Source organism: Peromyscus leucopus, unplaced genomic scaffold (genome assembly GCF_004664715.2).
Source record: "Peromyscus leucopus breed LL Stock unplaced genomic scaffold, UCI_PerLeu_2.1 scaffold_1057, whole genome shotgun sequence".
Lineage (NCBI taxonomy): Eukaryota > Metazoa > Chordata > Mammalia > Rodentia > Cricetidae > Peromyscus > Peromyscus leucopus.
This window is the reverse complement of record NW_023504179.1, coordinates 53,132-78,016: the sequence shown is the minus strand read 5'-3', so window position 1 is coordinate 78,016 and position 24,885 is coordinate 53,132. Positions and strand designations below refer to the sequence as shown.

The following is a 24,885-nucleotide window of genomic DNA, read 5'->3' as shown; positions in this document are numbered from 1 at the left end:
GTCAGCTGTGCAGGATGAGAATTTCGTGAGGATCCCTGCCTGGGCTCTGGGAAGGGAGGGGGAGTGGGGTGGGTGGGTTGCAAGGGGCTATCGCGCAAGTGCGGCCCCGACCTCCGCGCAAACGGTGGGCCTCACCTGGGCTCCGAGAAGAGGCGCGCCTGGCCTGGCCGGCCGGATCCCGCCAGTGCCTGCGTCCCGGCACGCTCCGTCCTTCACTCCCGAGACTCCCCCTCCACTGCCGCTGCGCCCGCTTGCTGGTGGGTGGGCGCTTTTCCGCGACACTTTGCAGACGCTCCCCAACGCCGGCATGGGCGCCGCCGCCACCGTCGGTCCCAGGGCTGGAGTCCTTGCGCGGGTGGGTGAGAGCGGGGCCCGGGCCCCTTGTACCCTGAGCACCCAAGGGCGGGGAATGGTGCCCACGGTCGCCACTCCCATGCTGGTTGCCCTTTCTGGGACCTTTTGCCACGGTCACCCCTCCCACCCGTGGGACAAAGGGCGGGGGCGCATCCCCACGCGTGACCTCCCCCGCACTGCGCACGCGCCCAGCCCCCACTTCGGGGGAGGGGCTCTTAGCCCGCACGAGTGCAGGAGGAATGGGCGGCTGGGACAGGGGGACGCCTGCAGGATGGACCCCCCACCCACACGTGGAAGTTAGGGGTGGTTTCTCCCTTCCATTTATGGCTTTGGGTCCGGAGATGGCCCACGATGAGGGTCCTTCCTACTCAGGCCAAAGTGTCTCTGTGGTGTTGACCCCATGAAGAGCCAAAGAATCTAAGGGTCGAGCTCCTTCACAACCAAGAGTCCTCGCCGAGCCCCCTCGCTCTGGGTACACGATTTGGAAACCTCAGTGTCTCTGTCCAGGAGTATGGGTTCTTTCCTCCCTCAGACCATGGCTCCAGGCCGGTGATCCCTCCCAACTCCAGAGGAACAGGTACCCCACCTCTCCAGGAGCTGACTACATTCGGTGACCTGTTTCTGTCCAGTGCCCGAAGGCTCGGCTGCTGGGTCTGCTGGAAGCCTCGCTATGAATGACCGAAGCAACCGTAGGCGGACAAGTGAGGCACTTGGGGACCCTTTGCTCATCCTCGGGCCGACATTCTGGTTCCCTCTATCCACGGGGAAGTTATGGTTGGGGGTGGTCTGAAAGGGCCAGGCCGCTTCTGGGGTGACCTGCACTGGCTCTCTCCAGTGAAGGACGAAGAGACCTTTGAGATCTCCATCCCCTTCGAAGAGGCACCCCACTTAGACTCACAGATCTTCTACAGTCTGAGTCCCTCTCAGAGAAATTGTGAGGGTGAGCTGAAAGGGCGTGGAGGGACTGGACTCAGGTGGGGTACTGCCTCATCCTGGGCATGACCTCTGCTGTTGTCCCTAGAGCCTCCAGAGGCCACCTCCCCGACCCTGGCCCTGATGAACAGCGTCAAGGCCCAGCTGCACATGGCCCTGGAGAGGAACTCGTGGTTGCAGAAGCGCATTGAGGACCTGGAGGAGGAGAGGGACTTTCTACGGTGTCAGCTGGACAAATTCATTTCCTCAGCCCGGATGGATGCAGGTGGGGGCGGGGACACACCGTTCCCCCCAGGACCCCGGGATTCAAAGCCCACTGTTGGGCCGACCTGATGAGGACTTGCCATCCTTCCACTAAGAACCATGATATTTTAGGGTCTTCCCACCCAGCCATTTCCTTCGTGGTGTCAAAGACTCATGTCCTACCCTGTCACAGACTGTCCCTAACCCACTAGCCTCAAGCACTTGGTGTAACTGAGTCTGGATTTCCAGCCCAGGTTCCTCATCTTAGGGGAAATGTCCCTTGTCCCCTTGCCAGTAGGCCACCGGATTCCTCGGAGGGGCCCTGCCCACACCCCAGGACTTCTGAATCATATATTCCAACCATCAGAGGTGCCCTGGAATAACAAATCAGTGGTCTGTTTCCCACCACCCTGTTTTGTATGCCTTGGCTAACGTTTTTATTCCTCAGAGAGAGAGAGAGAGAGAGAGAGAGAGAGAGAGAGAGAGAGAGAGAGAGAGAGTGTGTGTGTGTGTGTGAGTTGTCCCCTAAACTCTGCCACAGGTCCTGGCAGATTCACCACTCTGCCTTGCGCTAATTTATGACGGCAGCATGGCAGTGTCCGCTCTTCCTGCCACATTCCTCATTCGATGCTGCCCTTCCCTAGACTTCAGCTCAGGTCTTGGAGAACTTAACCTTTATTCAGGCCAGAACCGAACCTCTGTATCCAGCTGAGCTGCTGGCAGGCTTTCCAGCTGGTGATGTCAAAAGCCCCAGCAACGGGACTAAGGGATCTCAGTTCCTGGGACCCAGCCTTGGGATGGCATCATGTATGTCCCCTCTCCTACACTGAGAACTCTATCCCCAGAGTACTGACTTCAGTCCTCTTCAGGAGTCCCTCTCCTTTGGAAGAAGCTGAGTCTGAGCCTCAGTTGGCTCCCTGTTCAGGGAAATGTAGTTAGCCTTCTCCAGCACCCAAACTGAACTCTGATATCCAACCCTCTCACCCAGAGCCTTGCCTGCCTCTGGAGGCCCCCGGATATGTTCCCCTACAGAAACCCCACATCATCACAGAGCCCAGTGAGTTCCTTGAATCTGGGGCTTCACCCTGTCCCCATCCCGAAGACCTAGCCTCCAGGTCCATTTTCCCCTCCCTTCAGGGCAGCGATAGGACATTGTGTCACAGTTCATTTTTTGTCTCTCCTCAGAGGACCACTGCCGGATGAAGCCTGGGCCACGGAGGGTTGACGGGACAGCAGCCGGGCTGGGGTTGGGGGAGAAGCTTCAGACCCGGAGTCCGCAGCCTCCTCCTTCAGTGGGGCGTCCGAAGAGGGCAGTACCGGGAAAGGAAGAGGCAGAAGCCCAAGGGAAGTACTGGCCGGCGGCGATTTGGGAAGCCCAAGGCTCGAGAGAGGCAGCGGGGTGAGTGGGGACATGTGATGGCCTGTTGGGGGGTGTCCACCTGCTATTGAAGTGTGAGTTCTGCCGCGATGCCCCAACTTACCCATATACAAACCCACCAGACTCGGCCCATCTCCTGAGTTAATTTCAAATTTCCGTTTACACCAACCGGCAGTCAGTCCTGTTTCCTCCTCAGAAAGGAGGCCTCTGGGCCCATCCCACAGGTGTTAGCCTTCCCCAGCATGCGCAGCCTCTCCTTTCCTCTGGTGTCCTGGCCTGCCTTCTTCAATCTCCCCCTGGTCCATCTCTACTTCTTACTCTGGTCTCTCCTGTTCCCGTTTTTACTCCTTCCCTTCCTCGATTTTCTCCCGCTTCCTTTCTAACGCGTGTGTGTGGTGCATGCATGTGCGCCTTTCACCCCACCTTTCCTCCTCATGCTGCCCTGCTGTTTCTCCTGGGTTCCCCACATGGCTGTCTTTCCCCGTTCTCCTCTTCTGTCCGTCTGGCCCTGCAGTGAAGGACGCTGATGGGGTCCTCTGCCGCTACAAGAAGATCCTGGGCACCTTCCAGAAGCTCAAGAGCATGTCTCGAGCCTTTGAGCACCACCGCGTGGACCGGAACACGGTGGCGCTGACCACGCCATCGCGGAGCTGCTCATTGTGGCTCCCGAGAAGCTGGCTGAGGTCGGAGAGTTCGACCCTTCCAAGGAGCGCCTGCTGGAGTACTCCCGCCGCTGCTTCCTGGCGCTGGACGACGAGACTCTCAAGAAGGTGCAGGCTCTCAAAAAGAGCAAGCTCCTCTTGCCCATCACCTACCGCTTCAAGCGGTGATGCCGGCGGCGGCCCCACACGCCTCCCCGCCCCCGCAGATCGCTGCCAAGGCTGGGGTCCCCCCGCACCCCGGGGCCCCCTGCCGCCCTCCCGAGCACTGGGCCCTGCCCTCGGCCGCCCACGCTGGGCATGCCATCTCCATTCCACCCAGCAAGGGCGGCCAGCTCGGCCCCTGGCCAGGGGTAGCCCATCTGCATCTTACACGAAGACAGAGCATTATTCAGAGAATTTAAATTAAAGAGACATGAACATTTTCAATAAACTGGGGCCCAGGTCTTCCTAGAAAGGGGCCGGGCCGGGAGGGGGGTCCGTCGCCACGGAGACCGGGACGGGGGCGCTCGGGCTGGAGCCTCCGGAGAGGCTGGGGAGGACAGGGTGTAATTATCCCCAGGAGGCAGGGGCGGGGAAGGGGAGCAGCCGCTTCTTCCCCGGGGAACCAGGAAGGGAGCCGACTCTCAGGCGCGGCCGTGGCTGGGGCACCGGTCCAGTGACCTGCAGCTGAGCCTGCCTGCCGGGGGGAGGCTCCGGGGGGCGCCGCGTGGACCCCGTCCTGCCGCCCGCCCGTCCTGCCGCCCGCCAGGGGCCGGGAGTCGGCAGGCCCGGAGCGGGCACGTCCTGCGCTTGCGCGCTGGGCAGGAGCGGGGTGGGAAAGTGAACGCGATCGCCAAGGCAACCGGGAGAGCGCAGTCTGGTTTAACGGTCCCGGGGTTGGCACCCACGGGAGGGGTGGGAGTGGGGGGAGCCCCCGCGCACGCGCAAGGTGGACTGAGACCGACTGACCGCTACGCAGGCGCAGACACGCCTCCCGCCGCCTCTTAATCATCTTGCGCAGGCGCTCCGAGCCGCGCTAAAAAGAAAAAAAAAAACCTCCGCAGAGGCCTCGAGCCCCCGTGGCCCCCACTGGCTGCGATTGTCCCGCACACCTTCTCTGGCCTTCCGCGGTCGGCCTTTCTTCCCGATCGCCTCACCGAGAGAGCCAGGCGCCCGGAGTGAGACCCCGCCCCCTCTCCCGTAGCTCCCCGACCCACCTCTCCTCTGCACTCCCTCCCTTTCTGGGTCTTGGAGCCGAAAGGAGCCGAAGCGACGGCGGAAAAAGCCGAAGTTTCCCCCGGTGCCTGAGGCCTTCCCGAAGCCGTGGCGGAAGGGAACGGAAGTCTCCGGAAGGGCGGAGTGACCCAGTGGAACCTCCGGAAAGAGCCGAAGATTAGAATCGGGCTTAGTCTCTTGAGGGCCGTGAGCGAGCGCTGGAAACCTTCGGAAAGAGCCGAAGGTCTGGACGGTTGGGATTGTTGGAAGAGACCGACTGCTTGGACGGGGCCAGCGAGGGGTGGGGCGGATCTTCAGAGCAAGCCAGAGCCTGGGGCGGCTTGAGCTGTAGGAAAAACCCGAACCTTTAGAAGGGGCTGGCGGAGGGAACGCGAGGACCACGGAATCCTCCGAACGTTGAGACACTAGTCTCCGAAAAGTTGCCGAAACTTGGGCAGCCTGCAAAATCCTCGCCTTGGGTGATCCGAGGGCCGCCGCCGCCGCCGCCCGCAGACTCCTCGGTCTGCGGCCGAGAATAGCCGACTGGCTTCGGAGCCGGGCTCGGCGGGCTCGGCGGGGGGCGGGGCGGGCGGGGCGAGGGGTGGAGTCGGGGCGGGGCTTGGGGGGCCTTGATTAGGTAGGCGACGGAGCGCCGGCGGGGGCCGGAAGTAGCCGGAGCCAGCGGCGGAAGTAGCCGGAGCGGGCGGGCGGCAAGGCGAGGCGAGAGCTGCACAGGGCCCTACGCGGCGCCTAAGCATGTCGGACTTCGACGAGTTCGAGCGGCAGCTCAACGAGAATAAACAAGGTGAGGGCGCCGGGGCTGTGGGGCGGCCTCTTGCTTCGCTCCGTGCCCCCTCCGCCGTTTCTCCCTCTGGGTCCCCTCCCCCGGGGCCGCATGATTTAACCCCCCCCCGTCCGCGCCCGCGCGCCGCGTCCACGTGACCGCCCCTTCTCCCCGCCGAGGGAAGGGGCCGCGGGCCGGGCGCAGGGCGCGTGCGCGCAGGGCTCTCCCGCGCCCACGTGGTCCCGGCGGAGGCGGCGCGTTGCGTCGGCGCGTTGAGAGCGCGCCGCATTCTACTACGTGAGGTTTTTTTTTTTTTTGGTTTTTAGGTTTTTCTCTTTTATTTGAGCAAGAGATGAATTTAGGTCCCTTAATCCAGCCTTTTTCTTTTGCTGCCTTGGCACTTCCGCTTCCGGTCGGGCGTACTTTTTCCTTTCTCCACGCCCCCTTTGTTTCCAAAATGGCGGTGGCGAGGCATTCCCTCCCCCCTTGCCTTCACGTGGACTGGCGCTGCAATCTCCCGGTGTTTGCAGATTTCGAGCCTGTTATATATTTTCTCGATTTCTCTGGAGCTTTCCCCGCCAGAATATTTCTGTCCCAGCCGCCACCCGGCGCCTTATATGTAAATGTGTCCGACACCTGTTTGCCCGCCAAAGTCGGGGAAGCCACTGCATTCTTTGTGCCCATCATACACAAATCATGTATGCCTTGGGGTTTTTGGCGGCTGACAGTTTCTGAGAGTGTCTTCCACATCCCTGGTTTTAGGCAAAACCCCAAGTCCTTGTATCATTTCAAACTCGGGTACTTAGACGCAGTCTCACCGTGGAGGTAAAATAGTCAACAAAATGAGAAAGAGGGAGCTGGCCTAATTGACATTAGTGGATTAGTGGATGCAGGTACTCCAAAGTAGGATCTTGTACTGTGAATTTGGATCAGAAAGACAGGCTGTGTCGGTGCTGATGAGTTTAGGGATCCAGAAGAAAGGGCTCTTGTAAGACATGCCTACAACCTTCTCTGTTTTGGTTTGAGTCTGAAGAAGGGCTTAAGTTTCTTGAGGATTGATGCTCAAGCTGGCTTTTGTTCCTGGTTGGTGTTTGCAGGACTGGATGAGGCAATCAGAATTCTTTGAATTGAAGCTAGAGTTGAGAAGAGAGTACCTGAAACAGTGTACGTGGAAAAAGTAATTTTTCTGAGTGCCATTCGTGTTTTCTTTGAGTAGTCTACTGTGTAGGAATTGAATACCTGAGTTCAAATACCTGCATTTGTTGTTGGTAGATATGATGCTCTAATACCTTTGTATCTGTCTCCTGTATGCTGACTATCACTGTATAGTTACTGGGTTTTTGAGATTAGTAACAGTGGTATACATTGATTATAGTTGTAATTAAACTCAGGGCTTACCATGTGTCAAGGCATGGCAATTTGTTAATAACTAATTTTCCCCCCAAGGCAGGGGGAAGACAGTCCTGGCTGTCTTTGAACTCTGAGTAGATCAGGCTGACAGAGATCCATCCACCTGCCTTTGCCTCCCAGAGTGCTGGGATTAAAGGCGTGCGCCACCACCGCCTGGCTAAATAGATTTCTTAAGTGAGTCATTTGTAACAGGCTTCTGAGGACAAAAATAATTCTTGTTGATCGGGCAAAAAACTGAGACTCATAAAGTTTTTATTTTTCCTTTAAAAAAGAAAAAAGCTCCAGGCATTACTTAGTCGAAAGCTGGAGCTGAGATTAAGTGGAGCAATGCGTACATATAGTATGTGGCTTGGATTACAATAAATGCTTAATTAGCCATATTTGTTACTGTGTAGACAGGTGATCGTTGCTCAGGTAGACCTGGTGTTGGAGTTACAGAATGGTGGGAAAGTGGATGCCCAGTGTTACTCCTGTAAGACCTCGAGACCTGAGTGGTGTAGCTGTGACCTTCATTCAAGGAAGAGAAAACGGGATGTTAAAGCTAAGATCCTGCTTTTGTTTAGAGCTCTGACTGCAAAGCCAGTTGCACTGTGCTGCAAGTGGAGCTGATTTAGCTGGCCTTTGAGGCTGTGGTAGATGAGTTGTAGTTCCAGAGTGTCCCTGCTGATTGGACACAGGGCCTGAGACCTGGCACCCAAGGGTTGGTTGGTGGAGCTTTGTACAGAAGACAACTGTAGTGTAGCATTTTGAGCAAATGAAAATTCCATTTTCTCAACTGGCCAGCGTCATTATGTGGAAGGCGCTTGCCTTGCTGGAAGAAAATTCTGCCAACTTGTCACCCTGCCTGTGGTATTTGTCTCTGACCCAGCCTCCCTGTATTTCTCAGCTTCAGCCCTTTTCAGCCCCCTGAGTCTTCCCTGTTTGCTCTAGGCACCCGGTGTTGTCATTGCTTCCTCTCTGGAGATCTTTGCTGGTCTTTGAGGCTTAGCAGCAGGAAAGACATTTGAGATTTATTTATAAGTGGTGCCACTTGAGGTGTGGCTGCCTGGTGCTGTGCCTGTCCCAATATTCCATTGCTTGCCTCTGTCTAACTCTTGATTGGTAGGTTTTTTATTTTTGGGGTGTGTGAATGCAAATAGTAAAATCCTTTGTCGTTAGTAGTTGTGCCCAGACTGAGGTGAATGTTCTGCCTGATCCTCAACAATGCAGCCTGGTGTCTAACTTACTGGCATTGCAATTTGAGTTGGGGCTTCATTGTTTCTTAGCTGTTGGGCTTTGAGCAAGTCATGGTCTCCTCATGCCTCAGTTTCCTTTTATCTGCTATATGAGCTTCTAGTTTTTCCAAAGCAATAGTGATAATTAAATGCAAGTGAAAGTATTCTGTCTGTGTAGTTTTCTGATAGAAGCATCTTGAGATTGTGTTTTCTTTCCTGGGTGCTTTTCTCAGTTTAGTAGCTAATGGAGTTAAAATAGATTTCAAATTTTGCTACTACTTCTTTTTTTTTTTTTTTGTTTTTGTTTTTTTCGAGACAGGGTTTCTCTGGGTAGCTTTGCGCCTTTCCTGGAACTCCCTTTGGAGACCAGGCTGGCCTTGAACTCAGAGATCCGCCTGGCTCTGCCTCCCAGAGTGCTGGATTAAAGGCGTGCGCCACCACCGCCCGGCCATCAAATTTTGCTACTTCTTGCATCAGAAAAATATATAATACAAATGTGTGGTGAGTTTAAAATCTACTTTGAGATCTTTTTCATTGCTTTTTCCTACTGCTAGTCTTAGAAGTCAGTACTTTTAGGATACACCTGTTAACAATTTTCGAGTTTGTTTTTGTCTGTCACAGGGTCTCCTTTAACTTACTAGCCTCCAATTCCTGTCTCAGCCTTCCACATGCTGGGAACATTAATGTGCCTCCTTACTCCGGACTTTGTGTGTATGTGTTTGTGTAGACTTGACCGTTGAGAAATCAGTGGTACCTTGGAATTAAGGAAATACATTGAAGTGATCCTGGTTTAGCGTCTACCTTGAAGGGCCAGTCTCCAGAATTGAGGTTATATAGTTGTGTTTTTGTAGGTCCAGCAGGCCTGGAACTCTGTGTAGACTAGGCTGGCCTCGAAGTCGAAGAGCTCCATCTGCCTGCCTTTGCCCTCTTAAGGTTCTGTAGTTTTTCTTGCAAGGCTGTTCTCTGTTAGTAGCCATAGTCTCTGAGGCAAAGAGGCTAAGAAGCAGAATAGATATTAGTGAAGACACAAGTCCTTATTCTGTCTAGCCCATCCTGCCTTTGGCTTTGAGAGAGTCAGGCAGGAGGGTCTGGTGGTTTTGGATGAGGCTGCTCTGGACCACCAGTTGAAGTACTGGAGAGGCATCTTTTCCTTACTTTCTGTACATTCAGAAAGAAGTCCTCTTTTTCAGAGGGTGCTTGCTCTTACATTATTCACCTGGTTGGGAAGGGATGGAGTTGAGTTTCCTCACTTCTTAGGGTTACTAGATCCTGTCTGGCACCTGACCCTTGGGGCCTTATGGTGGGACTGTGGGTGCCAGCTGGTTGCAGAGGTTTTTCCTGAGGGGTTGCTGAGTTTCTTCAGGAAAACATCATTGGGTCTCTTGATTCCCCAGCCTCTAGCCCTGCCCCTCTCAGGACGACCCTGGGGTCAGGCCCCTCAGCCCTCGAGGGGGACCAGGAGCCAGCCCCTCTGTCTTCTCTGGCTCCTCAGCTCCTCTTGAGCATCTTCAGGTATCTTACACCCCGGGGGCATTTCCAGGCCCTGTCCCTTTGGTCCCTTCAGAGTCCTTGGGACTCGGGTGTGGACCCAGGAAGCCTGTTGTCTCCCTCCATTAAAGCCCTCCCCTGGGGTGGGGGGTGGCCTCCCTGGGTCTTGGCATAGCCACCAGCACGCAGGGTGGGCTGGGCCTGCACTTTCTCTCCACTCATCCCATCTCTTTTCACACTTGTCCAGAACGGGACAAGGAGAACCGGCATCGGAAGCGTAGCCACAGCCGCTCTCGAAGCCGGGACCGTAAGCGCAGGAGCCGGAGCCGAGATCGGCGTAACCGGGACCAGCGCAGTGCCTCTCGGGACCGGCGAAGGAGAAGGTACTAGAACTCTGGGACGGACCTCTGGCTGGGCCCTCTGTCAGAACCTGGGTCTGTGTGGCTGTTCTCTGTATGGGTGCCCCTTGTTCTGCCTTGAACTCGGGTTTCCCTGTTTCTGGAGTTTGAGTTTCTCTTTCGGCAGTACCAGTGGGTTGCTGGGGCAATAGTTCCTGGGATAGGGAATGAGGCTTTTTCTCTTTCCCTTTCTAAAGGTAACTCTGTCCCTGTCTTTGAGGGCCCAGTTGTTTTTCCTTGCTCTGATCCTGTTTGGGGTTGTCTTCCCTGCTTCCTAGGCGTTCTGGAGTAGGGTAATAGTTGAAGCCTGGGCTTTAGTTTCCAGCTCAGGGCTGTTGGTCTAGTTATTCAGTCATCTTCTCCTCTGGGTTTCCCTCCTCCTCTCTGTTGCTCCTAGGTAAGGAAGTGTGGGATCTCTGAAGTCTCCTTCCTCATCTCACTTTCTCCATAGAGTGACCTAGCTTCTTCCTGCTTCTCCTTACTTCTTTTTTCCTGGAGTAGTAGGGTTGGGGGTGGTTGGCGGGGCCGAGGGGACCTGCATGCTCCCTGTTCTCCTCGGTCCTGCCTCAGTCCCGGGGTTCAGTGACCTTGGGTGGGGTGTGTTGCATTGGGAAGACAAGGTCCCCAGTCACTCCTCCCATACCTTTCCCTCCCTCCCCCAGCAAACCTTTGACCAGAGGCGCTAAAGAGGAGCACGGTGGATTGATGTGAGCTTCTCTCCTGCCCCTTCTGCCCCATGTCCACTCCCTCCTTCCTCACCTGTGCATCTTGCCTGCTTTGTGTCCCCACCCTGGCCTGAGCCCTGGGGAAGAGTGTGTCATCTGCCTGTGTCCCGCCCAGGCCCAGGCCCAGCTCTCCTCCTGGAGAGAGTGGAGCCTGTGTGGGAGGTGTGGAGGGCTGGGAGGTGCCCCTGGTGGGTCTTGCAGGCCCGGTGTTGGTCAGACTGAGGTTACCCTGCCCCACTTTCCCTTCCCCTTCCCCAGTCGTTCCCCCCGCCATGAGAAGAAGAAGAAGGTGCGTAAATACTGGACGTACCACCACCTGGCTTTGAGCACATCACCCCAATGCAGTACAAGGCCATGCAAGGTAGGCCTCCCCCACTTCCTCACAGGCTGTTGTGGAGGTTAACATTGGGACATCTCTTCCATGAGTTGTGCGTGTGTCCTTGGTGAGACTGAAGGATCTCACCCAAGGGCTCTGGCACCTGCTCAGAGTAGCCCTGCTGGAGGAGGGAATTAAGTCTTCCCCACCGGGCCCTTAGGAAACCAGGCTTCTTAGCTTGGGGCCCTGCTGCTGAATTGACTTGGCTGATTGAAGAGCTTCTAAATGAAGTGGGCTAGAGGGTGGGTGGGTGAGGTCAGTGTATGCTGAGTGGTCCTGGTTTTAGGGTTGCTCTAATGGGGTTTTACTCTGTACCCATCTTGAAGCTGCGGGTCAGATTCCAGCCACTGCCCTTCTCCCCACCATGACTCCTGATGGTCTGGCTGTGACCCCAACGCCGGTGCCTGTGGTTGGGAGCCAGATGACCAGACAGGCCAGGCGCCTCTACGTGGGCAACATCCCTTTTGGCATCACTGAGGTACTGCCCTCCTCCTACCCCTGCCCTCTCCCCTGTCCCCCCACCCTGTTCCTCCCCTCCCTCCATTCCTTTCCCCAACCTGCACGGGTCAGACTCTGTTCCTGCAAGACCCCCCGGCCCCTCCCAGACGGACGGATGGAGTTGAGCCAGCCAGGGGCCGGGCTGGGGGTGGCCCTCCCTCCCTCCTCTTCCCCTCTCCCGTCTCCCTTTCCCCAACCTCCTCTAGCAACCCAGGGATCAAACACACACATAACGTACCTACCTACATATTGTACCTACGTGTTGGAGAGAGACAGAGAGGGAGACTCGACACACAGACACACAGACGCACGTCCCTGCAGTTTCTCTGACATGCTCTCCTCTTCTGCCGTCTATCCACATCCTTTTCCCACACATCCCTCCCATGGTCGCTGTTCTTTTATTTTGATAGCCCTGACCTCCCCCACCTTCCCTACCGCTCCTCTCCCCCATCCCTCTCCCCACCCCTTCCCGTGGCACCCCCTGAGAATCCCGAGATCAAAGAGTTGTTTCCATTTCTCTTTAAAGTGAAATATTGTGGGGCTGAGATCCCTCGTAGCAACAAAAAGTTTGCTACCATCGTCGAAGGCAAGTAAGGTCCATTCTGACTTTCTCAACCTGCACTTTGCTACATTTGATAAACCAGCCCCCCGGACTCCAGGGCCCCCACATCACTCTTTTCTCCCCCTCCCGCCCTGCCCCTTCCTCCCCTGCTCCTCCATCCCTCCTGCCCTGCACTCTCCTCCGTGCTCTGCCTCTCTCTGGGCTCCCTTCCTGTCCCTTGGCTTGTCTTTCTCTTCTTGCCTGTTGCTCTTCTGCCTTCCCTGCCTTGTCTGCACCGGGTGTTTCTTCCGTGTCGTCATCCTCGTGCTTTTCTTTCTCTTGCTGTCCTGTTCTTCCATCCTTTCTTGAATAACTTTTCCTCCTCCTCTTCCTCTTCCTCCTCGTGTTTGGACTCCATGGCTCCCCTCACGCCTGTCCTGTCTGCCCGTTGGCTCCTGTCTCCTGTTTCCTCCTTTCTCCTCCTGCATTTGTTGCTACTATTGACCTCTATACCCTGACCCATATTCCACTGTCCCTTCCCCCTTCTCCCTCCCCTCATTCCTCTCCCCTTACCCCCAAACCCCTCTGTGTCTCCCTCTCTCACCCTTCCCCTCCTCTCTCCACCTCCCTCCCCGCCCTCCCTGTCTCCTATTCCCTCTGCAGGAGGCTATGATGGACTTCTTCAACGCCCAGATGCGCTTGGGCGGATTGACGCAGGCCCCGGCAACCCAGTCTTGGCTGTGCAGATAAATCAAGACAAGAATTTTGCCTTTTGGAGGTGAGCTTTCCAGTGATGGAGTAAGGGGTAGTGGGGCTGGTCTGTGCTGCCCTCTCTGACGGCTTTCTCTGCACCCGTTTTCCATTTGGCTGCTGTAGGAGCTCTGCAGTCCCCTCCTTCTTATGCCTTCGTGTTCTCTCTCCCCTGGGAGGCCTGTTTGGGCCCTGCTTGCTTTGTGGGTTTCTGCGGACTGTTCTGGCCCAGTCCACTCTGCTTAGTCTACACTGGTCTTGCAGAGGACACAATGTGCTTTTTTCTCTTTGGGACTTAGGCTGAAGCAGTTCACTCCAGATGTTTGTTTCTAAGTCACCTTTCAAGGCAGTTACTCTCTATGATCTATGCAGACCTAGCTTTCAACTCTGGGGCCATACTCATAAAACACAGTGGAGGTGCTGGAGTGATGTAGGCTGCTGAGGTTCTTGAGTGTTCCTTCTTAGTCTGCACTTGCCCATCAGAGTCTACTTTGATTTGTACTGTTGGAGACTTCATCAGCTTAAATGTCGCTTCATCAGAAAGCCTGGGCTGTCATTGCCACTAAACTCAGTTGACCTGACTTCCCATGCTGGCTTCTCTCAGCAGTTGGTCCCTTTCCAGCACTGTCTTGTCAGAGCTTAGGACTCTGTGCTTGCTTTCATATCTGGGGTGCCAGGATATTTGCTTTCTAGAATGTGAGCTTCTAGAAGCAATCTCGTGACTGTTAGTCCATTGGCTAGTCCAGGGTTTGGTGTATGATATTTGTTTATACAAGTGGGAGGAAAGTTACAGTCCTGGGGTCTGGGAGCTGGTCTAATCTAGTCCCTGCCTACCTGTTAATTCTACTGTTTTTCTTTTTCCTTCAGTTCCGTTCAGTGGATGAGACGACCCAGGCCATGGCCTTCGATGGCATCATCTTCCAGGGCCAGTCATTGAAGATTCGAAGGCCTCATGACTACCAGCCGCTGCCTGGCATGTCAGAGAACCCTTCTGTTTATGTGCCTGGTGAGTGGGAATTTGTTGGGGTGGGAGGTGGGGATTGGATTCACTATTCCCTCCACCCAGATTCCTGTACTTAGCCCAGCTAGAGTTGCTTGGAGATAGTGTGTGTGTGTGATTTGGACCCTGTGGATAGATACTCTTCTAGCTTAGCATGTGTCCTGGGCATCTGAGGTGGTGAGCTGTGATCTGGGAATACACAGCCTGTAAATGTCAGCCAGGTTCAGACCAGAGGTGTTGGGAAGTGTGGCACTTGCAGTCTGGGCATTGTTTCTGCCTTGGCCCTTGGTCCTGGAATTTCAGGGCTTGGTGTGTATGTATGTACCTACAGGTGCATATCAACAGACCTCTGCCTGGTCCTGGTGTGTGGTCCTAGCATGTCAGTGCTCACTGATTCCATGTCTGTCTGGCATGTGTTCTGGGCTATTTCTTCTAGTTGTATTTACTTACCTTTGATTGGTAGGTCACAGTGTGAAACCTACAGACAGGGTCATTGAGAAAAATAGATTTTGAATGTTCTGCATTAATCTTTCAGAATTTAAAAGGCCCTGCATGTGTGTCAACCTGCAGGCCGTAGTTTGCTGAGCTAGCATTTGGCAGATGAGGTGGGGTGTAAGTGGAGATGTGTAACTTGTTTGTCCTGCTGGGCTGTAGGAAGCCATGGTGTTGGGGCTCTAGCTAAGTGGGAATGAGGGCCAGGTCTGAGGTTGATTGGGACTTTCAGAATTGGGGGTCCTGCTTGCTCGCTGATGCTCAGCATTGGAGGATGCCCACTGGGGCCAAGTTCCCCTTCACTTTAGAGCAGGGAAAAATTCCTGGTAGTGGAGGTCTTGGGGTCAGGGTCCTGATTACCACATACATTTTCACAGTAAGTTCTGGTGAGGTCAGTGCCTCTTTCCACTCTACACGTTTAGGTCTAAAACTAACATGCTCCTCAATGTACTGCTTGAAGAAGATTCACTGTGGTACTGAGGATTGAACCCAGGGTCTCTGCCGTGAATCCCAGGCCCCTTTGAGTTCTTGAGAGAGGGTCTCACTACAGGGCTGGAGCTGGAGCTTGAGCTTCCAGCCCGTCGCTGCTTGAGTGATTGGGGTATTACTAGGCCTGTGCCACGGTCCGGCTTGCTCGGTGACTGGCTACACCTCTCAGATGAAGCTACAGGACATCTTGTTTCTACCTCTTCCTTGCCACCAAATGCACTGTGTGAACTGCTCTTCAGTTACATAGTCAGCCACCTGCTGGTCTTACTGTGTCGTATGCAGGTGTTGCCTGTCCCTGGATCTGCTTTAGCCTTCAGTTGCAAATTATGACTTGGGAGTCAGCTGTGGCCTACTGCGTGTGTTTACAAATAGATTTGGCACACAGTCAGACCTTTTATGTTACCTGTTTTTTATTAGTGTTAACATCATTGTGCTAAAAATTGTACTTAGCCTTTGTACATACATGTTAAGTAGTCTGCCACTGCGACGATATCCCGATCTTTTTACTAGTGTTTTGAGGCAGTCTCTGAGGGAGGCCTTGAACTTTTGGTCTTTCTGCATCAGCCTCTTGCATATTTGGGATTATAGTCTTGTACCAGGAGCCTGGCTGTAGAGTTTTTTTGTATCTGGTATGTAACCCCAGACTGGTCTCTCCAATTCGACTCTTGCCTCCTCGCCTCCAGTGTTGATCACACAAGGATGTGCCACACGACACCTGCCTCTGTAAGTGTTAATCACAGTTTGATAGGACATCCTCTGTAGAAGGTGGGATTGTCATTTCACAGAGGAGGAAAGCTGGGAATGGTGGTGAATTTTTTGTTCATGGTCATTAAATTCATAGGTATCCTGGGCTGCACAGGTTGGCTCTGGAGTCTTCTCAAGCTCTTTCTCTGTCCTCTTTCTGCTGTAACGTGTAACGTGCAGGCACAAGTGTTGGGTTATGTCTGTGCTAAGTGGCAAGCCCTCTTCCAGGGAGTCTGCTGCGATTAAACCATAGTCTTTGGGAGTGCCTATACCTGAAGAGGTTTGGCTTTCCAGCTCTGCCTGTGATTTGGCACCTCATTACCACTTTGGAGAACGCAGCAGCAAGTGGGATTCTGCCTTTATGCCCTATCTTCTGAATTTCCAAAGGAGGAAAACAAATGTCACTACATAGACCAAAGAAGAAAAATGTGATGAAATCTAATATCTTGATCATTGGGTTAAAAAACAATTTGTAAATTGGAAGGCTGACATCCTCCCTGGTGAGAGTGTGTGCTGGTAACTTGAGATTGCTATCACCTGGGGTGGAAGCCGAGCTGTCCACAGAAGTGAAGCTCTTCTTAGTCACCCAGTGTTGGCACTGCTTGTGTGAAATGAAGCTTGTGTATGTCCCCTAGTGTGGTGTCCCTGTTTCTGTGGGTGTAGCAGCAAAGAATTGAATGGGCCCCTAGTGTCCTGCCTTGGCACTGTGAGAGATTGTGGGGGATTGCTGCTGCCATGACCTGCCTTACTGCTTACTTGTCAGAGAGACGAAGAGCCACGCTGCTGAGCTGCCTTTGAGAGACACTGTTGAGTTGGGCTCTAGAAGTCACCTTTTCCCTACTCTTAGGGCTTTACTCCTTTTGAATTAGACCTGGGGATTTTGATGAGATAGATTTAATTTTTTTTTTAAGTTTCATTTTATGTGTGTGAGTGTTTCTACCTACATATGTCTGTGTACCGTATGCATGCCTGGTGCCCAAGGAGGTCAGAAGAGTGAGTCGGATCTCTAGAACTGGAGTTATGGATGGTTGTGAGCCATCATGTGGGTGCTGGTAAACTGAACCTGCGTCCATTGCAAGAACAACAAGTTCTTAACTGTTGAGCCATCTCTCCAGCTCCAGATGGTAGGTGTTTAAAGTAGTTGGATCCTGGCCAATGGCAGCGCTGGCTATGCCCTGGTTCTCAGTGCTTCTGCTTGTCATGGTGGCTCTTGAACGAGGCCTGTTGTGGTCTGTATGAGTCTACTACTGGGTTACAGCTCTGGTGGTTAGAAGTCTCTGGGGTTGATGCCTGCAGTTCTCTGGGCTAAAGTGTTATAATGGGGCAGATGATAGCCTGGAAGATGGATGGGGCACAGTGGCTGAGGTTCTATATGCCCATTAATATCTTACCCTCTCATAGATTAGGATGGACTGCTGAACTTAGTAGGGGGAGGGCAGAAAACGGGGAGGCTACGTAGTGGGACTTTTGAACTGAGGAGTCAGGCTGGATTGATGCTGGGCCCGATGATGGCTCTGAGAATTAAGTGATGGTAATACTGGTGAGGCTTGCATGGTGCCACACAGAACTGTCTGGCCAGCACTTATCCATGTGGGTCCAGAGTTGAGCTGAGCAGGCAAGTCAGACTTCCTCAGCTGATAGCACCGTGTGGTACATTGGATCTTGAATGGATCCTGAACACAGCTTCCCAGAGCTGGCCACGAGTCACCACTGCAGGTGGCTAGCACTGAGGCCCTGCTCTGTGGTTCTCAGCAGCCTCTCCGCTCCTTGTCACTCTGCCCTGGAAACAGGCACCCCTGCAGGACCTGAAGGCAAAGGACTGAGCATTTGAGTGAGAGTTCCGAGGGTTGGCAAATCTTAGGACATTTTTGACGTTCAGTTGTTGGTGTTCTATGTGTACTTTTTAGAATGTGGGGGGTGTGGTGTTGGAAGTGTGTATAGTGTGGGTTCCTCCCTCCCACCTTTATTGATGAGGTGTCTTAGGTAGGATAGGACTTGTGAAGGGGCTTACTGTAGACTTTTTTTTGAGACTGAGCTTCCTGCCTTAGCCTTCTAAGTGTTGAAAGACAAGCGTGGGGGCAGGGTTGGGGGATTTAGCTCGGTGGTAGAGCGCAAGGCCCTGGGTTCTTCAGTCCTCAGCTCCTAAAAAAAAAAAAGAGAGAAAACAAGCGTGTATGTTACCACTCCCTGCTTCTCCTTGGATGTTGAGAAATGACTGTATACTGGAGTTGAAGTCTTTATACATTCTGTCTTTAGGAGTTGTGTCCCACTGTAGTCCCAGACTCGGCCACAAACTGTTCATCGGGGGCTTGCCCAACTACCTGAATGATGACCAGGTAAGTCCTCTGCCCCCTTGCTAGCCACCCCTCTCAGCCTGACCAAACCCTGATGGATTGTTGGCCTCCTGCAGGTGAAGGAACTGCTGACATCCTTCGGGCCTCTGAAGGCCTTCAACCTGGTCAAGGATAGTGCCACAGGGCTCTCCAAAGGCTATGCCTTCTGTGAGTACGTGGACATCACGTGAGATCAGGCCCTGACGCTTCTTAACTGGCTGTGTTTCTAAGCCTAGGTCTCCTCTCCTCAGGCTAGGGTGGGAGGTGGTTGGTCTGAAGCAAGGGCTTGTGGGGACTCATCCTTTCCCGTGGTTTTGCCTCTTTCCAAACTAAATGCCCTTGGCCTTCCGCTCTTTCCCCATCGATGCTTGGTGCTTTGGGGGAAGTGCTGGGCCCCCGGTTCCTGACCTGTGCCTCCCCCGCACCCCTCCACCCTTCGTCCTCTGACCATAGGCCATTGCGGGGCTGAATGGGATGCAGCTAGGGACAAGAAGCTGCTTGTCCAGAGGGCGAGTGTAGGAGCCAAGAATGCCACGCTGGTGAGCCTCCCGGCACGTCATCTTCCATTGGCTAGAGGGACCCTGGGGGTGGAAGGGTTGGATGGGAAGGTTTCTTAAGTTCGGCCCCAGTTTTCATGGGAGGGGATTTGGGCAGTGGGTTCATAAAAGTGTTAAGTAGAGGAATGGTCCCCCTGGTTGGGTGTGAGAGGCACAGGCTTGAATGGAGGGAGGCTAGTCTGAGCCATTTGGTGACATTGCTGTTCTCCCTGACCCCACAGAGTACTATCAATCAGACACCTGTGACCCTTCAAGTGCCCGGCCTGATGAGCTCTCAGGTGCAAATGGGCGGCCACCCGACTGAGGTCCTGTGCCTCATGAACATGGTGCTGCCCGAGGAGCTGTTGGACGATGAAGAGTACGAGGAGATTGTAGAGGATGTACGAGATGAGTGCAGCAAGTATGGGCTGGTCAAGTCCATTGAGATTCCCCGGCCCGTGGACGGCGTCGAGGTGCCTGGCTGTGGAAAGGTCAGGGTGCTGTCTTTGTTTTGTGTGCCACCCTTACCACCCTCTGCATCTCTCCATGTCCCTCCAGTTCTGGCCAAGAGTGATGCAGGGGCTCCAGAGAGGACCAAGGCCTTCTGGGAGCTTGGGGCCTATAGCAAGAATTTGGTCTCAACCTATCTGTTTTTTCTGTTCCTTGTGGGATATGTTTGCAAGTGGCTTTGCCTTCCTTGTGAGATGAGAGAGAAAGGTGCCATATACAATCATTACTTACGTGTCTCAGGTGCCAGGTACCTTGAAGCTATGTCTGTTCTTGTCAATGGCTCCCGAACCTCTTCATAGGATGTGGCACAAATGTGACAAGCCACACAGCTAGGCATCGCATGTCTGTGGTCTTGATTTCAGAGGCCACGGAGTTAACACCTCTGCACTGTGCTAGGTTTAGATAAGCTTTGCATGTCCACCTTGAAGGTGCTGCTGAGGGTTGGTGGTATTCTTACTCTGCTATATTTGCTTGTGAACAGAGCTCTTGACCACAAACAGCTGGGGACACAGTTTTGTTGGGCAGTACCAGGAAGGCTGGGAATCAAAGTTGTCTGATTCCTTAATTTTCTTTCTGGTACTGGAGATGGGGTCCAGGAGCTCTCCTATACTAGCTAGGCAAGTGCTTTACTACTGAGTCACATCCACAGACCCAGGTTCTGGTTTTAGATAGGTAGTAGTTGAAAGGTGGAAGTAAGTTTCAGTGAGGTGAGGTTGTCTTGCTAGGCAAGTCTGTCCTCAGTGGATGAACAAAGCAGAGACTTCAGGTAGTATTGTGTGTGTGTGGTTCATGGTGGGTATATTCAGGGTAGGACCCCCCCCCCCCAAGACAGGGTTTCTCTGTAGCCCTGGTTCTGGAACTCTCTCTGTAGACCAAGCTGGCCCCAAACTCAGAAATCTGCCTGCCTCTGCCTCCTGAGTGCTGGGATTAAAGGTGTGAGTCACTACGGCCGACCAAAAGTAGGGGCTTGCTGTGTCCCTGTGGAGCTGCTGGCTGTACGGCAGGCAGGTGTGAATGGGTTGAGAGACAGGATGTTCAGCCTTGTGTGGTGGAAAGGAGCATGTGTAGGGTTTGTGAGAGAAGGCCAGCTTTGCAGGAAGGACTAGGGAGAGGGCCTTAGGAACTTGAGGAAGCTAGGGCTTTTCCCTAGAGAGAGAGAAAGGCTGATGTGAGGCCAGCTAGTTTGGTGAATGTATGGAGAGGGCCCAGGCGTGAGTCAGGTGATCTGTGAAATATCTCGTATTAACCTGAGAGATGCTGATCTGCTTTCAAGTATGTTCCAGTGCTGGAGGATTGATGTGTTTTATAGTCAAGGACGTACTGCATACAGTCCTGTAAAGTGTTATCATCTGGTGATATATAGTTGTTTGTATCTCCCATCAAATTTGAAGTGGTGATATTGTGAAATTGCCCAGTGACATTCAGAAACCATTGGTGTCCATGAGTGGTGTGGTGTTGGCTGTAGTAGGGGATGAAAGAAATGGATGAGTTGGGGAGGCTTGAGCCCTTTAACTGTCCATATCTTGGTGATTGGTATGGGTTTGTGGAGATGGAGAGGGAGAAAGGCCCAAGAGACTAAGAGTGTCAGGTGAGGTGGAGGGCAACAACAGACTTGGCCCGCCACCTTTGAGGTCACTTACCTGGAGACCCTAATAGAGACTGCTAGGAAGCAGTCAGCTGGACAGATGGGAACTCCGGGGGGTGGGGGTTGGCAGAAACAGTGTGCCAGTTCCTAAGGGGAGGCTGGGCAGGTTCCAAACGCACCGTGGGAATGCAGCCGAGGTGTGCAGGGTGGGGCTGGCGTGCAGGAGTCAGGAGGAAGACGATCTCCTCCTGCTTCCTGTGTCACCATTTGTATCTTAGGGAAGGAAGCCTGGCTTAAGTGGGATTGAGTAAGTGCAGGGGAAGGTGTGAGTGGAGAGAGAGGTTGGCTTCTTGAGCAGCTGGCCTTTTTATTTATTTTTTTTTAAATGGATTTTCATATTTGAGACAGGGTTTTGCTATGTTGCCTAGGCTGGCTGGCATCGAACTCTCAGGCTTTGGCACTGGAAGCATACACTACTATATCCACCTTATTTTTGTTGTTTATGGGTCTTTTAAAAATACCTAAGAGAGCAGCTAGGTGGTGATGGCACATGAGGCAGAGGCAAGCGGATCTCTGAGTTCGAGGCTAGCCTGGTCTACAGAGTGAGTTCCAAGACAGCCCTAGCTACACAGAGAAACCCTGTCTCAAAGGAAAGAAAGAAAGAAAGAGGCTGATGTGGCTATTTTCAGTATTTATCACCCAGCTCTCAAGTTATCAGTATTTCTGGGAGTGGCTTTGTTTCTGCTCTGAGATCGGGTCTTGGGTAGCCCCGGCTGGCCTTGGGCCTGTGATCCTGCCTTAGCCTCCCTGGTGCTGGGGATAGCAGGTGTGTATCCTCACACCTGGCTTATACAGTGCTTAAAGCATGTCTCAGAGTTCATGTTAAAACCTAGCTATATTTCTCAATTGTTGGCATTTTGGAATAGATAAGTGTTTTGGGGTTTGGACATGTATAGGTAGGTGCTACGTCCTCTTTGTGACAACAGACATTGCTCATTATCTCCTGGGGACATGTTCTGTCCCTAGTTGAGATCCAGTGTTGTAACCTCAGTTTTAAAAAAACCCCAAAGAATACTGTTAACTACAGCAAAACAGCCTTCATTAATTTCTTGGTGTCTAATCTACCTAAGTTTTGTTTTGTCTCTGGAATGTCTTGTTTCAGTAGGTCCAAACCCCAAATTTGGTTGCTGTTTGTTCATTTCTTTTAAAACAGGACCCCCCCCCCAGGTTTCTTTGTGTAGCACTACTACGCCCGGCTTCTTTTAAACAGATCTTTTAACTCACACACTTTTGTTTTGTGCAAACATGGGACAGCTTTCAGGAGAGAAGTCAGGTCTTTCCGGAAGTGGTTGAGGGGCTTGAACTCAGGGTGTCAGAGTTGTATAGCAAGCTTTTGGCCCACAGTTGTCCTATCAGTTTTATCTCGTCATCCCACCCCATCTCCCTTCAAAGTCAAGCTGGTTGTTTGTTGAAGTAGGGCGGTAGTTGTTGGGTCTTCCATGTTAGAGTAGCTTCCTGTATTCATGTCCTGTAAGCAGGTAGGACAGGATTAGTGGCATGAATAGATGAAGGTTCAAGTGCTTTAATTCCGTTTGGACTTGGAACCTCATTTCTGAGCTTTCCTTATCCACTGTGTGGGACGGCGTGGCTGTTACCGGGCTTGGGGAGCACCCTGTGGAATGCCTGATAGAGAAGTGACCCTTCTCCTCTGGGATCTTGCCTCTGGCCACCTGCCCAGTGTACCCAGGTGACTCAGGCCTGCCTGTTTCTCTCCATTCCTGTGATGTCTCTGTTCTTTGCTGTCTTGGGGTTCGGAGAATGTTTGGGTGAGCATCCTCAAACTGAATTGAAGGTCTTTTCACGGTCTGTGGTGAGGTGTGTTTCTTTCCTGTGCTGATTCTGGACTTCAATGTGACTAGTTGCTCCGGGCCAGCCTTGTTCACAGCTCTGCCTCTTGTTTCTACAGATCTTTGTGAGTTCACCTCTGTGTTTGACTGCCAGAAGCCATGCAGGGCCTAACCGGCCGCAAGTTCGCCAACAGAGTGGTGGTCACAAAATACTGTGACCCTGACTCTTACCACCGCGGGACTTCTGGTAGAGGTGGCTGGGGGAGGGTGGGGGCAGGGCTGGCTGGGGGCTTTCCCCACCTGTCCCCCCTCCTTTCCCCTCGCTGAAGATGATGGGCAGAGGAGTGACAGCCGAATGACAGCCGGCAGCAACTGGAATGGCAGCAATTAAGGGGGGCGGGGGGCGGGGGCTAGGGCAGGAAGGGGCCTGGGCAAGTGCACACAGGCCCACACAGACACATGCACCCACAGACACAGAGGGAAGGGGCTGGGACGGGGCTGTGTGCACAGCAGGGCGGGTAGGACCCCACAGCCCCGTCCCAGGCGGCTCCTCTATCCCTGACACCCTCTCCTCCCCTCCCCATGGTAGGAACATAGCGTGTTTATATTTTATGGCCAAACTCTTTTGAATTTTGTTGTCTGGCCCTCAGTGCCCTGCCTCCCTTTGCAGGACCACAGCTCCCGTCCTCTGGCTTCTGGTCTCCCTGTTCTCCACCCTGGTTTCTTAAGTAGTTGGTTTTCTCTTTAGTCTTACCTGACCCTCAACCGTGGTCTCCGTCCCGCTCCTCCTCTCTGTGGCAGTTTCATATTTGCTAATACGAATTTGCTCATTAAACATTTTGTTGTATTTTACTTTCTGGAGCCCCTTCTGTGTCAGTGTGTGCGCCCTTCTCTTGCGGTCGTGGGGGTGGGGGTGGTACCAGGGAGGGAGGCGGGCCTGAGCACCTTGTGGACGCCATCCTGGAGGCTCAGGTGCTGGCTCCGATGGTTCCCGCCTCTTCACAGCTGAATGTGTTGATGCGGAAGTGACGCAAGGGTACACAGACGCAGTCCCGTGCGCCGGAAGTGATGCCAGGGAGGGTTTGGTCGCGGAAGTAGGCTGCCGGGCGAGGTGCAGAGGGGGGCGCGCGGGGTCACTTCCGCTTCCGGTCCGTCGCACCTTCGGTTGCTTCCCGTCCGCTCGGCGGCTCCCTCCCCCGCCCGGCTCTCCGCGCCCCTCCCGGGCGCCGGGGCGGCGGGGCCGTCGCCGTGCGGCCCTCCGTGCGTCCGTGCGTCTGTGCGTGCGCCCGTGCGCACCTCTGCTTCCCGCAGCCCGGCGCGCGCTCCGCGACACACCGAGGCCGAGCGGGGGCAGGGGGCTGACCGTCATGACCCCCGGGAGCCCGGTGTGAGTGGGCCGAGGTGAGAGAGGGGCGCGATGCTGGCCTCCGTCGCGGCGAGTCCGGTGTCCTGGCCGGGCCGTGGCACGCGCGGGTCGGCCAGCCTCGGAGCCGGCGTTCCAGCCGCTGATGGCTTGTGGCTGCTTTGTACCACTGTGCCCGGGTCGGGTTTGCCTGCCGGTGTGTGTCTCTGCTGGGGTTGTCAGTGTCCCGTCTCGCGCGGTCCTGTTGCTTGTGTTGCCCTGCCTCTGTTTCGGTGTTCGTACAAAAGGGTTCGGAGATCCGAGTGCCGTGTGTCCGTGTCTGGATCGCTCCGTGTTCCTGTCAGGATACCGTTCTTGCCCCTTGTGGGTTGTGTCTTCATTTCCCCGGACCTGCCTCCCTCTGGTGCATGTTTCTCTCCCGGTCTTCACGTCTCGTTTTTGTCACCATCGCTGTCGTCCCCAGGCCCTAAGTTCCTTCCCCGGAACCTTTCGCTTTGGTTGAGGATGCGCCCCTTTTCCCCAGGGTTCTGAGTTTCTGGTGGTATGGGTAGGAGCTCTGACTGGGATCCAGACGCCCTGCTGCTTGCCTCGGTCTCCAGACCTCAGTTTCCTAGCCTTCTAAATGGAAGCGTTCGTACCTAGTTCTGCACCACAGGCTCTCCGCACATTAATTGAGGTGGTGCTTGTGAAGTGCTTAACAGTGTCTGGCCGGAGTTAAGTGTTTGAGCTCTGGCTATTATTATTGGAGATTTTTGTTTCGCTTAGTGTTTAATACCAGTTATTTGAATTCCCCGTGGGGAGAATTTCGCTGTATTGTTGGCACTGTTTAATAAACATTTCTAAATTAATTAAATGTGGAAAACTGCCTCATTCTCAGCAGTATCTGTGAAATCTGGTATTTTTTTTTCAAACATGCTTGAAGTAGGTTGGTGTTAGGATAGCGCATCTTTAGATGCCACCTTTGGAAATGGTTTTCTCTGATAATAATAGCAGGCTGGGGTACCGAGCGCCTACTATCTGTGGGGCATAGAACCAAGC

General features: G+C 53.8%; 2 pseudogenes; both read left to right on the top strand.

Moving 5' to 3' along the window:
- Positions 1 to 311: 311 nt before the first annotated feature.
- LOC114684815 lies at positions 312 to 3,747 on the top strand (annotated as a pseudogene).
- A 1,770-nt stretch (positions 3,748 to 5,517) lies between these two features.
- LOC114684828 lies at positions 5,518 to 19,351 on the top strand (annotated as a pseudogene).
- The last annotated feature ends 5,534 nt before the right edge of the window (positions 19,352 to 24,885 follow it).